Source organism: Polypterus senegalus, chromosome 16, assembly GCF_016835505.1.
Source record: "Polypterus senegalus isolate Bchr_013 chromosome 16, ASM1683550v1, whole genome shotgun sequence".
Taxonomy (NCBI): domain Eukaryota; kingdom Metazoa; phylum Chordata; class Cladistia; order Polypteriformes; family Polypteridae; genus Polypterus; species Polypterus senegalus.
Genome location: NC_053169.1, coordinates 42,776,247 through 42,790,115, shown reverse-complemented (window position 1 = coordinate 42,790,115; position 13,869 = coordinate 42,776,247).

Here is a 13,869-nt window from a genome sequence, read left to right as displayed (position 1 = left end):
TCCTCTGTCTATTCAATCCTCCAAAGAGTTTTGTTCTCTGGGCAAGGTGGAGCGGCTCCTTTCATCTCAGAACCAGGAGTACCTCAGTATTAGAAAATGTTCTGCACTTCCAGGTCAGACAGATATCCCATAAAATAGGGATTATACATCCCTGCAGCGCCCTCTGGTGGGACCCAAGAACTCCGACAGGGTTGCACCCTGAAACTCAATTTCCTAACAGGCCCTGTAGATGTCCTGCAGGGTACTGAAGCCCAGAGACACCGCCACTTAGTGTATTGGGGGGATAAAGGATTAAAACGTTGTTATATTGGCCTCTCAGAGGTCGTGTTTACTAACATGTTGGAATTCTATGAGGAGGCAACAAAAGGATACGATCAAAGCGGAGCTTATGATATTATTTATCTGGACTTTCAGAAAGCATTTGATAAGGTGCCACATGAGAGGTTGGGCATCACGTTAAAAGAAGTGGGAGTTCAGGGTGATGTTTTTAGATGGGTGCAGAATTGGCTTAGACACAGGAAGCAGAGGGTGATGGTGCGAGGAACCTCATCAGAACTGGCCGATGTTAAGAGTGGTGTTCCATAGGGGTCAGTGCTAGGGCCGCTGCTATTTTTAATATATACTGTATAATTGATTTAGATAGAAATGTAAGTAACAAGCTGGTTAAGTTTGCAGATGATACCAAGATAGGTGGATTAGCAGATAATTTGGAATCCGTTATATCATTACAGAAGGACTTGGATAGCATACAGGCTTGGGCAGATTTGTGGCAGATGAAATTTAATGTCAGTAAATGTAAAGTATTACACATAGGAAGTATTATAAAATATTAGGTTTGAATACACAATGGGCGGTCGGAAAATCGAGAGTACACCTTATGAGAAGGATTTAGGAGTCATAGTGGACTCCAAGCTATCAACTTCCAAACAGTGTTCAGAAGCCATTAAGAAGGCTGACAGAATGTTAGGTTATACAGCACGATCTGTGGAGTACAAGTCCAAAGAGGTTATGCTCAACCTTTATAATGCACTGGTGAGGCCTCATCTTGAGTACTGTGTGCAGTTTTGGTCTCCAGGCTACAAAAAGGATATAGCAGCACTAGAAAATGTCCAGAGAAGAGCGACTAGGCTGATTCCAGGTCTACAGGGGTTGAATTATGAGGAAAGATTAAAGAACTGAGCCTTTACAGTTTAAGCAAAAGAAGATTAAGAGGTGACATGATTGAAGTGTTTAAAATTATGAAGGGAATTAGTACAGTGGATCGAGACTTGTATTTTAAAATTGAGTTCATCAAGAACACGGGGACACAGTTGGAAACTTGTTAAGGGTAAATTTCACAAACATTAGGAAGTTTTTCTTTACACAAAGAACGATAGACACTTGGAATAACCAGGTAAGGGTACCTGTTCCATCCCAACAGGAAAGCCTATCTATCCATTTTCACTTTTTTAGGGCATCCCAGCTGGACAAGAAATCATCCTCCATCTGCTTTGGGACACCTGTCCATTCAATGTGATATATATTCCATACAAAGAGACACACCAGATTTAGTATATGCACATATATACCCAAATATAAAGTCAAACTCAATGCAGACATGTAAACAATGAACAAATGTTATAATGAGGTAGGGGTGTAGGTGATTTCCAAGCTACGTGGATAAATGAATTTGCTGTATAAAATTCAAATCAACCAGATAAATTGCAGACTTAACAGAACAAATTGTCAAGAAATAACTTTAATGAATATTGAAAAAAAGCAAAAGGTGTTTCTGGTGTTACGTTCTTTTCTTATGTCTATAGTGTCAAAATGACTCATCTGTGGAGTTCATTTAATAAGATCTTGTCTGTCTGCTAGGTGTTTTTTTTAATTAAGCTGCATCTGGCCACCAGATGTCACTGTAATGCAATGTTTGATTGCATCTTTTTTCAGAATCAATTGTTTCGATGTTTGGATTGCTTAAAGCATCGCTTCACTGCTAGTTAAAACTCTTACCACATCTGCAACAGACATCTTACCAGTGGCTTTATACCTAGTGCAGTCACTTGGAACAGACCATTTGTATCATGGGAGCTTTATTTAATTCTTATGCATCAGCCTAAATTACTTTCTACTTCTAATTCAAGTATCTTTATAACATTCATTGGTAATGTACCTGAATTTGAGACTAAATTTTTAACCATGTGATTCCTCTGTAATTAAACATGGTCAAAGTCTTTAAATATGTAACATACCCTGTTGTTTTAGTTTATCTCTTTGCACCTCACAACTCAGCACAAACAAGGCAAGAAGCCATTTTCATAATTTTAAGAAGCACTGTTGAATTAATTGAACAGAATATTATACGACTACACATCAAATATTTCCCTCCTTCTATTATTTTAAAGCTAAAGGGTAAACTATTAGCTTTGTATTGTGAATCAAATACATTAACCAGATGGACTCCATTGTAGTATAACAAAATTCAGGCCAAACATTAATATATTAATGATGGCTTTGGTCTGTCCCAGGCACCAATTCTGTGTGATTTTAAGTAGTGTCAACCAGCCAGACAACATAAACCTGTCAGTCTGGCCAGATGTCTTGGAAGTGAACCACACATACATATTCTTGACTGATAATATGATTTACATACTGAAAGCTGCACAAATTTAAAAGTGGTATGATGGAGGAGAGAAGCAATGGAACAGGACAAATATGGTGTCATACACGCGCACGTGGGAGGTAGCAGGGGGGTCTAGCTGCTGCTGATACAAAGGTACACTGGGTAATCAGGTGTGCTAATGCCTCTTCATCCCTCCCTACTGGAGCAGAAAGGCCTAGTCTCCTCCTCCACCTCCTCTGACTCCAGACCACATCCTCGGATGACCCTTTTCCTTCTAGATGTCCCGCCACTTTCCACTCCACAGCAATAAAAGCCAACGTCCTTGCTCTGCAGTCAGTGTAGTTTTGGTCTTAGTCTCGTAATACTACTTGGCAGAGTATCACGCAGATCCTTTTTTTTGGGGGGGCAAACCTTATAAGGTAACAATATATAAGGGATGATCGCTAAACCCTTTTCATTGTGTTCTGCCTCTTTTACAATGGGGTCACTGGGAGTATTTTGTTGGGTTGTGAGGAGGTAGGAGACTGCAAATAATTCACTTACAAAACTGTATATTGGGGCACTTTAATGAAATATGTAAATCCAATGCAGAGTTTTAAGTGAGTAATGACAGTCATGAGGATGTTGTTAATCCGAAACACTTAAGCTACTGCCAAACGTAGCTTAAGTAGTTACTCAGACACTGATGGTTCATGTCAGTGACAACATCTCGACAAAGATAACCATCATTTAAAAAAAACATACAACCTAAACTGATGAAAAAAAACATTTTGAAGGGAAGGAAGGTGCTTGTCGTGAAAATGTTTCATGAAGGGAAAAGGGAAAGCAAAATAAACAGCAATCAATAGCAAATAAAAGCAAAAAGCAAATGAAAATAGCAAGGCTCAGATAAGTAGATGAATCCCACAACTACTTGTGACAGGTTTAAACAAAAAAAGAGCCCACGAAAAAGCAACCAGGCCATCAATCACAAATCTAATTAAACAAACTGTTTCTTCCTGCGCTCAGGAACATTGCAAGTGGGGAAGATAAGAGCATTAATCTCAGTACCTGTGGTGAGGCACTTCATAGACTTAGAAGAATTTAATGACATGTGAAATCAGCAAGACAAAAAAAACAAAACAAGGAAGCGCAAAGCAAATGATAGAAAGGATTGTTCTGAGTGGCAATACCATGCAGGGAGGTAATACCACAATCTCTGGCTAATTTGATTATCGTTATTAATTTTCGAACAGCAGCTTCTTCCCTAATGAACTTGCTTGTTTTCAGACACTTTATGAGGCATGTGCTGTAATGAGCCTTAAATCTGTAAAACATACCATTAAAGTGCACTGCCAACAAACCCATGTTCTTTACGTTTTTTATTTCTCTGATAGCAATAAGAGCAGTAAACCTCTGGCTAACTGAGGTGACAGCACCAAGGTGACTGAAGGCTCTATTCTCGCACTCCATCCACCTGCAATTTTCAAAGCAGCAGGCAGAGATCTTCAGGATGCAATTATCTTGAAGACTGGCAAATTTTAAACTGTTTGGAAACAGGGACATCTAGTGGGACAGAACAAGACCCAAGCATGAAACTTAAAAAGGAAAAATGCATGCAGCCCAGGGTGTGTGCAATACATGCTCTGAGAACAGTAGATGGAAGGAGTGAGGACCCTGGAGGGCAATAGACCTTTTTTTACTGCTGTTGTCTCAGGATGGGTGTCACTTCAACCTACACTTATACATCTCCTCCACTAACAATGGGTACATCTAACTGGGATTAGAAATCTCTTTTGAAATGTTCCGCATGAGAAAGCAGCAGCCGCCTGCAACTTCCTCATCCTTAATAAAGAGACAGTACTGGTTGCTAGTATTGAGGTGGATCCTACCAGAGGCTGCACCATATTTAAGATGATCAATCCCCAAGTCTTAATCTTCAGCATAAGGTTTGTCATCTTTGTTTAACATACCACCTGCTTACAGTGCTGCTACTGGGCAATGAAACTTCAACTCCCAGCTGGGGACAAGGAGGCCTGCGTGACACTTTAAAGGGGGCCAATTATACAGAGAAATGAAGAGAAGTCTTTTGTGTTTCGTGTCTGGAGTTGCCTGTTTGTTTGCCTTCCCATTTTGCTACCTGTGCATTCTTGTTTTGTCCAGGATCGTTTCCTATTTTGGGTGTATGGACTGTCTGGTGTCTTCTTGCTGCATGAGGACTGTCTGAGGATTTGTTGTCATCCTGTGAAGAAAGGAGCGCTCCTGATCCCATTCACACGCCATCATCTCATCAGGAAATACCAGTAGGACTATTTTTAATTCATATACAGCATGCTGATCTATCTACCTCCACCATTTAATTTCATCATTTCATGGACTTCATCATGGTGGTTTTTGTTAGTAATTTGTTATTGTTGAATTTGTGTTTATTGTATAATTGCCATGAGGGGAACTGGGGTAGGATCGTTGTAGTTTGTGTAGTTATATTTTGTTTATTATTGTATAATACATTCTTTAATTTCTGTTTTATTACCAGTTGCTCTTTTGTCTCTGTGAAGGAGTGTGTGTGAATCGGGCCAAGGCTGGGTGCATTCCTGGGATCCCCACTGAAAAAATAAATAAATTACCGTCATATTGATGGTGTGAATCTTAGCTGGGTTTTTTAGTCTACTACATGCTAATATCATCCAACAAAATACAAGCAGAAATGAAATGAGGCTTTGAAAGCCCATCCAAAAGATCATACTAACCACAGTGCAGTCATGACATTAGATGTGCTTCGTGTTACTGCTGCACCATTAACTGTGGAAGCATTAGGAACTTACCAGACCATGTCAAGGAGGATCCTGAACTGATCATTTTTATGGGATTGAAGAATTAAAGCGAAGGTTAAAGGTCAGGTTTTTAAGGCAGTAGTGCGACCAGCAATGACATATGGAGCTAAGATGTGAGCAGTAAAGGGAGTGCAGAAGAAGAAGGTGAATGTGGTAGAAATGAGAATGTTGAGGTTGATGTGTAGAGTTAAAGAAAAAGGACATAATAAGAAATGAGACAATCAGAGGTACAACAAAAGTGGCAGAGAGATCTAAGAAAGTTCAGAAAAGGAGGTTGGGTTGATATGGATATGTGATAAGGAGAGACAAAACATATGTGGGCAATAGAGAATGAGAATGGGGAAGAGAAAGAGAGGGAGGCCAAAGTGAAGGTGGATGGATAAAGTAAAAGAAGAGCTGAAGGAGGTGCAGGACTGAGCTGTATGGAGAAGGTTGATCAAGTTCATCCACCCCAAATAAAAGTGAGAAAATATGAAGAGGAGGAGCATGGGAAAGTTGCAATATTAATACAATTTATGAATACTATTATTATTATTACCAAGGGGAAAGGCACACACAGAAGTAAGCAAAAGGCAACTTCCCATTGGCACCCATTTTCCTTTTATGACTCTTTGCTGATGAAATCCACAACAGAAGAACACGGACAATTATTGAAAAGAAGGCCCTAATTTATTAGAAAAATATGCACATTGTGAATTAGTGGTTTATAATCCATGAGGGTACTGGTTCAAGGCATATTTATAACTCATTGGGTGAACAAGGGAAAGTCATCTCATGTAATTTTCTAACCCACTTAATCCAGACTAGGGACATGGTGGATCTGAATCCTATCCCAGATAACATAGGGCACAAGGCAGGAACAATCCTCAGACAGGGTGCCAGTCCATCGCAGGGCACACCAAGCACACACATGGGGCAATTTAACATCCCCAATTCACCTAACCTGCATGTCTTTGGACAGCGGGAGGAATCCGGAGCACCTTGAGGAAACCCATGCAGATATAGGGAGAACATGCAAACTCCATGAGGGGAAGACCCAGGATGTGAACCCTGGTCTCCTTACTGCAAGGCAGCAGCAGTATGACTGGAATGGACAAAAATGATGTAATCTCGCTTGCTGCAGTTCAGTGTGGCAGTGAGCCAGGGCACATGAGGTTACAAAACACATTAGGGCACACTCATGCACATGACCATATACACTCACTCACACCAGCGTTAGACTTTTCAGTTAGCCTGATGTGTATGTTTCTCGAATGTAGCAAGAAATTAAATTTTATATTCTTTCCTAAAAATTGGTCACAACATTGAAAACATTTTGTGTGTTGTTATATCCTTGAAGGTTCCCATTTAAACAGTCTTAGTAGATGTCTGTTGAGGAACTCTGTGAACTATCAGCTGAAATCCAACATTTAAACTCCCTAGCAAGACCATCTCTTGAGGGGTCTAACTATAACAGCATCAACTATGACTTTAAAAATTAAAGAAAAAAAGGAGTAAAAAAAATCCTGTATGCAGACTGTGCCATGAACTGGTCACATCAGCTTTCAGAAGCGAAGAAAACATTTTTTTTATTTGTGCTCTATAAGCTGGCATGTGTGCTTTTTTTATTTTGCTGCAAGGTCAACATCCAGTAGGCAACATTTACAAGGACTTGAACATTCCAGGGAGATAATAGGACTCTTATTTAAATGTTTTCATTAATCTGCAATAACCTTTGGCTCTCACTCTTTATCATGTGAAGACCGGTGTCAAGGTTTGTCACTACAGCCAAACTAATGGATGGTCCTGTGCGTCCAATAGAACTGTTGATCCTGGAAATGCCTGTGTTTGATTCACAGTTACAAGTAGCTTGATTGTTTCCTGACATGCTAAAATACTTCAAGGCAACAGGCAGAATTCACTTAAAATGCTACAATAGGTTAACAACAACAAAATCAGTCCATGGTGTTAAACAATACTACGTGGCATTAAGCGAGCCTTAAGAGTAGTGGGTGTCAGGGGCATCAATACACAATTTTGTGTGCTCAGCCCCTGTCTGTTATGGCCAAGTTTTAAAAGAGCTTTGTTTTCTGAGTGTTTCAATAGAAAAATTATTTCACTAATTTCTGAGGTTTTGGATTTATTGTAAAAGCATCAATTTTATTGCATATATTGTAAAAAATCTATTTTACTCAATCAATGAACAGTATCAAAGTGGAAGCTGTACTTACTGGGTCAGACTAAAATTTTAAGTGACTAAGTTGTAGTGTTCTGAGCTCTTCAATTTTATTGTACATAATGAGAAAAATGTGTTGTGCTAAATTAACAAACAGTATCATAGGATGAAGTGCATGTTATTTAGAGGGTAAAGCTAAACGTTTACGTGACTTTGAAAGCCAGCTGGTCGTGAGCAGTTCAGCCCTGTGGAAATGTAAAAATCAAAAGGCAGGTTTTTCAAAAGGAAAGGCACCACAGACTTGTATACTTGGGTCTGCTATCTGAAGGTGTGAATGATTTTAAACAAAAAGACTCAGTCAACTTCCACTTTTCCGTGTGCTCTCCAAATCTGTCGGGGAATTTGTCCAGCTCTGGAAAAAAAAAAAAAACATTGATACCTACCAGAAAGAAATCGGCATCAAGGCACTGGAGCCAGGATGTTTCAAATTTCTGTGCATCATCATCACCTTTATCAGGTGTTTCTTACCCACACACTTTGATAAACAGAGCAAATGGCAAAAAGTCATTTTGTGAGAGGTCTAGGGTGTGAGACTGATGGACTGAAAAAACTATCAGCTTTTGTAATTTTAGATAATCATCAAAAAATATATACTGTATATATATATATATATATATATATATATATATATATATATATCATAAAGCCCCCTGTGATATACCCCTGAGTGTCTACACCCTCTTGCTTTCATTTCCGGTCAGACAGATGCAGATTTCTGTGTTATGTGGAGTTTGTGAGGTACACAAGTTTCATTATTTCCACTTTGTAACGTATGCTGTCTCTCTAATTCTATTTTACTGATTTTGTATTCTTGTTGGTTTTTCTTCCAGCTAGTTACAAGCCCCTTAGTTGATTTTATTTTGTATTTACTTATTGACATACTGGTAAGGTGAGCTTCAACCTTTGCTAAGTAAGTTCTTTCTGAAGTGGTAATACATCTGTGATAATTAATTTATGTTTATTTTTATCGCTCATACAGCTTTTGTTTTTGGGCAGTTTATTGATAGATGATTGGTAGATCTACTATTATTAGTCTCTGTTCCTGTATCATAGGTATTTCCAGTGGGTTGGTAGTGGTTAATAGTCATATGGCAAATTTCACTTTTTCAGTGTTTTATTATATGTATTTTCTATTTTTAAGTTTATTATTAGTTTGCTGTGCCCTGAAGAAGAGGTTCTTATTCCAAACGTGTTGGCCAGACATAGACCTTGCATTGCATTAATAGGTTTTGAATCCAGTCACACTTCCCTTATGTTATATATATATTATATACAGTGCATCCGGAAAGTATTCACAGCGCATCACTTTTTCCACATTTTGTTATGTTACAGCCTTATTCCAAAATGGACTAAATTCATTTTTTTCCTCAGAATTCTACACACAACACCCCATAATGACAAGGTGAAAAAAGTTTACTTGAAGTTTTTGTAAATTTATTAAAAATAAAAAAACTGACAAATCACATGTACATAAGTATTCACAGCCTTTGCTCAATACTTTGTCGATTCACCTTTGGCAGCAATTACAGCCTCAAGTCTTTTTGAATATGATGCCACAAGCTTGGCACACCTATCCTTGGCCAGTTTCGCCCATTCCTCTTTGCAGCACCTCTCAAGATACATCAGGTTGGAAGGGAAGCGTCGGTGCGCAGCCATTTTAAGATCTCTCCAGAGATGTTCAATCGGATTCAAGTCTGGGCTCTGGCTGGGCCACTCAAGGACATTCACAGAGTTGTCCTGAAGCCACTCCTTTGATATCTTGGCTGTGTGCTTAGGGTCGTTGTCCTGCTGAAAGATGAACCGTCGCCCCAGTCTGAGGTCAACAGCGCTCTGGAGCAGGTTTTCATTCAGAATGTCTCTGTACATTGCTGCAGTCATCTTTCCCTTTATCCTGACTAGTCTCCCAGTTCCTGCTGCTAAAAAACATCCCCACAGCATGATGCTGCCACCACCATGCTTCACTGTAGGGATGGTATTGGCCTGGTGATGAGCAGTGCCTGTTTTCTACCAAACGTGACACCTGGAATTCACACCAAAAAGTTCAATCTTTGTCTCATCAGACCAGAGAATTTTGTTTCTCATGTTGTGAGAGTCTTTCAGGTGCCTTTTGGCAAACTCCAGGCAGAAATTTTTCTGTAACCTTCCCCAGATTTGTGCCTCGAGACAATCCTGTCTCGGAGGTCTACAGACAATTCCTTTGACTTCATGCTTGGTTTGTGCTCTGACATGAACTGTCAACTGTGGGACCGTATATAGACAGGTGTGTGCCTTTCCAAATCATGTCCAATCAACTGAATTTACCACAGGTGGACTCCAATTAAGCTGCAGAAACATCCCAAGGATGATCAGGGGAAACAGGATGCACCTGAGCTCAATTTTGAGCTTCATGGCAAAGGCTGTGAATACTTATATACATGTGCTTTCTCAATTTTTTTATTTTTAATAAATTTGCAAAAATCTCAAGTATTAACAATTTCCGGATGCACTGTATATATTGTGGTGTATGGCCGGCCATTCATCCCAGCCAATACCCCCAAGCTGCCAGGTGGAGCCCTCCCTGCAGTATGGAGGTTCCCTGAAGACCAGCAGGGCATCATGGACATTGGAGCTGAGCTGGGTGGTAGGAGGGCAACGCGTCTGGGAGTGGAGGAGAGGGTGCTTTGTGCACTGTGGCTTATGAATAAAGTCATATTTTGGACTTTTATCTGGTGTCTGGCGTATTGGACAAGTGTTCATGGGAGCTATACTGCCCCCTATCTGTCACTATATATATATATATATATATATATATATATATATATATATATATATATTTTGTCACGCACGTGCGAGTAGGGGACCGATTGGGAAGACATTTGCCGGCAGGGAGCGGGGTACTAACCTTTCTCCTTTTCTTTCTTGCAGAAAAAAAGGCGGCTCCGCCGCCATAAGCCTTATTCTTCCCGCAGCACGTTACTTCCGCCCTTCCTCCGTCCATTGTTCCTGACGTCATTGATCCCATCTTCCCCCACAGTTCCTTCCCAGCATTCCTCCACTTCCAGCTTCTCCTCCATAAAATGTCCACCGACGCCATCTTTGGCATCGTGCATATGTGAAGTTTTGTTTTCATGTATTTTGACCAAGTGATTATTATTTTGCTGTGGATAATTTTACAGTATACGGGGCCGGAAACCCCAAACCTTTATGCTGTGTGTTGATTCGTCTTTTACAATATATATATATATATATATACTAGCAAAATACCCGCTTCGCAGCGGAGAAGTAGTGTGTTAAAGAAGCAATGAAAAAGAAACGGAAACATTTTGAAAATAACGTAACATGATTGTCAGTGTAATTGTTTTGTCACTGTTGTGAGTGATGAGTGTTGCTGTCATATATATATATATATATATATATATAAATATAAATATATATATATTTACACACACACACAAACATATATATATACATATCTATACATATACACATATATATACACACACACATATATACACACAAATACATATATATATATATATATACATACACACACACATATATAAACATATATATACATATACATACATATCTACATATATACACACACAGCTATTTCAGATCAGTGCAATAGCTGTTTGTTAAAACGGATAACTCCGCTCTTATGTGCAAGTCTGCGTGGATATTATGAACTATCGTATTTGTTCAAGTTCTATTTAAATTTTAAATAGAAGGAATTTTTATTTAGTCGACAGAAATATCTTTGGTAGGAATGGTAAAAACAGACAGGAATATTATTCCTGAATAAATCAACTCAAACCTTAAACAACTTATAATATTTTGCTCTCCATAAAAATATATCCTGTCTAAATTATACAAGTTAGAAATAAAGTAAACATTAAAAGAACAAACATTCAAATTTCTTTACTCTTATGTAATTTTATATATAAAAATAAACTTAGATTTTAAATATCCCAAAAGATTTTGCTCTCCATAAAAATATATCCTGTCAAAATTATACAAATTCAAATATGAACATGCTGCATAACAAAACCTGGAAATATAAATAAAATGTGTTCCTTTCAGCAATAACAAATCAAATCATTCAGTTGTCTTTGCTCATATGTCATTTTAGAGCTGGACGCCTGGCATCTTTTTTTGGCAACAAGTTCGTTTCTGTTTGGTGTGAGGTTCTGTGTTGTGGAGATTCTCAGGATGGATTGCAGGTGCTCATCAGTGAGGCGACTCCTGTGTGCTGTTTTGTTAGTCTTTATCACTGAGAAGAGCTTCTCACACAGATATGTGCTACCAAACATGCACAAGGTTCGAGCCGCATGTAGACGGACTTTTTGTTCTTCAAAGTCACCAAAGCGCCGTGCAAACTCAGTGCGCTCAGTTTATCAGCAAAGTGCGATTTGGGAACACCGTAGTGACGACTTGGTTTAACATTACTTGGTAACAGGGAAAGTGGGGCAAGTGGTTGTGTCTCCCATAAAAGCAGCTCAATTGAAATCACTTTGTGATTGTGCACGGTAAAACGTCCGCTGAAGTGTCAGATTCTTATTTAATTCTTCTGCTTTCTGTATCTTCTGCATTGCATTCAGGTCTTTCAGGTTACCCTGATGTTTTGTTTTATAGTGCCGTCTTAGATTAAATTCTGTAATTACAGCCACATTAGCTCCACAAATGAGACACACGGGTTCAGTAAACATATACTCAGCCTCCCATCGGTTTTAAAGGCTCTATTTTCAGAATCAACTTTTCTCTTCAGCATCGTGTGAGCTAGCCGCAATAACTTGCAGCATCATAAGGTAGACTTGATTAACGCGTAAGTGTTGGCAAGGCAGCTGAAGCGCTGCATTATGGGATCTGTAGTTTATTGTGTTACCAGCGCTTCATATACCGGGCTTTAATAACAATAATACAGTATATAAAATGATCTCGGGCGGATATAATTACGCCGGGCGGATGTGGCCCGCGCCCTTGAGTTTGACACATATGGACTAAATAGAACTTGAAAAGATATATTTTTCAAATGTGATCGCAATTCAGATAGAGTTGACGCCAGCACTACAGCCTGCATGCCTCAATAAGTCATCCTCCCTCGCCTTACTTTTTACCGTTCATCTAATGAATACACTGAGTATGGCTTTACCAAAACAATCATTGATGGCGAATAAAGTATCCATTATTCGAGTATGTAGATCGGGTTATATATATATACATATATATATACCCGTATCATAGCGAGAAGTAGTGTGTTAAAAAGCTAGAAAAGAAAAGGGAACATTTTAAAAATAACGTAACATGACTGTCAATATACAGTATTTGTTTTGTGAGTGTTACTGAGTGTTGCTGTCATCAAGGATTTGATTATCATTATTTCTTTCAATCAGGTTCGTATTTGTAGGATGTGTTGTGTTCAAGTTACATTCCGTGTTTGTCAATCGTTGTAAAGATGACAGGTTTCATTCATCGATTCGTTTCTTACTGCATCAATAAACAGCTCGTCTTCTTCTTTATCTGAGACCTGACACACTGCATGCACGGGTTTTTACACTGTCTTCCTTTAGCGGGACATTGACTTTTTCCAACGTGTGCTTTGTTTCCGCAGTAGTTGGATTTATGAATATGCTTGTATGTATGAGACGCTTCATATTTTTGCTGCCTTTTCAATTGTGTAATTCGGTTTTGTTCAGCGCTCTTTGGAACTGTTGCCTTTTATCTGTGCACTCGTCCAGTTCACGTGAGCCGCTCGGTGTACATGCATCGAAGGTTCCCAGCTGTGCTGGTGCCATCTCCTGCTATGTCCATGGCTGTATTTAATGTTACCTTAGTCCTGGCACTTAAAACTTTCTCTCGCAGTTTCGCTGAGTTTGTGTCAAACACCACCCTGACCATCTCATCTTCCTCTCCATAAGCACAGTCCTTCACCCGTGAATATTTACCCGTGGCAGTTTGCTATTGGATTGCCGCTGACGGACGGCCTTATATGGGCAGGCACTAAATTACAAGCGCCAGCGCAGCCTGTCTATGAACTTAATTTAAAGTGTAGGTTTACATCGTGCTTTGTTTCAGTAGCAGAACTCATGAATATGGTTGTATATGTCACTTTCGCCGCTTCTTATTGTTTCGCTGCCTTCTCAATTATATAATGCATGTTTTCTTCAGCGCTTTTTTTAGGTCTTCCTGGTTTTCTATGTACTGCGTGATTACGTGGGAGGCGTGATGATGTCACACGAAACTCCGCCCCGGCGTTG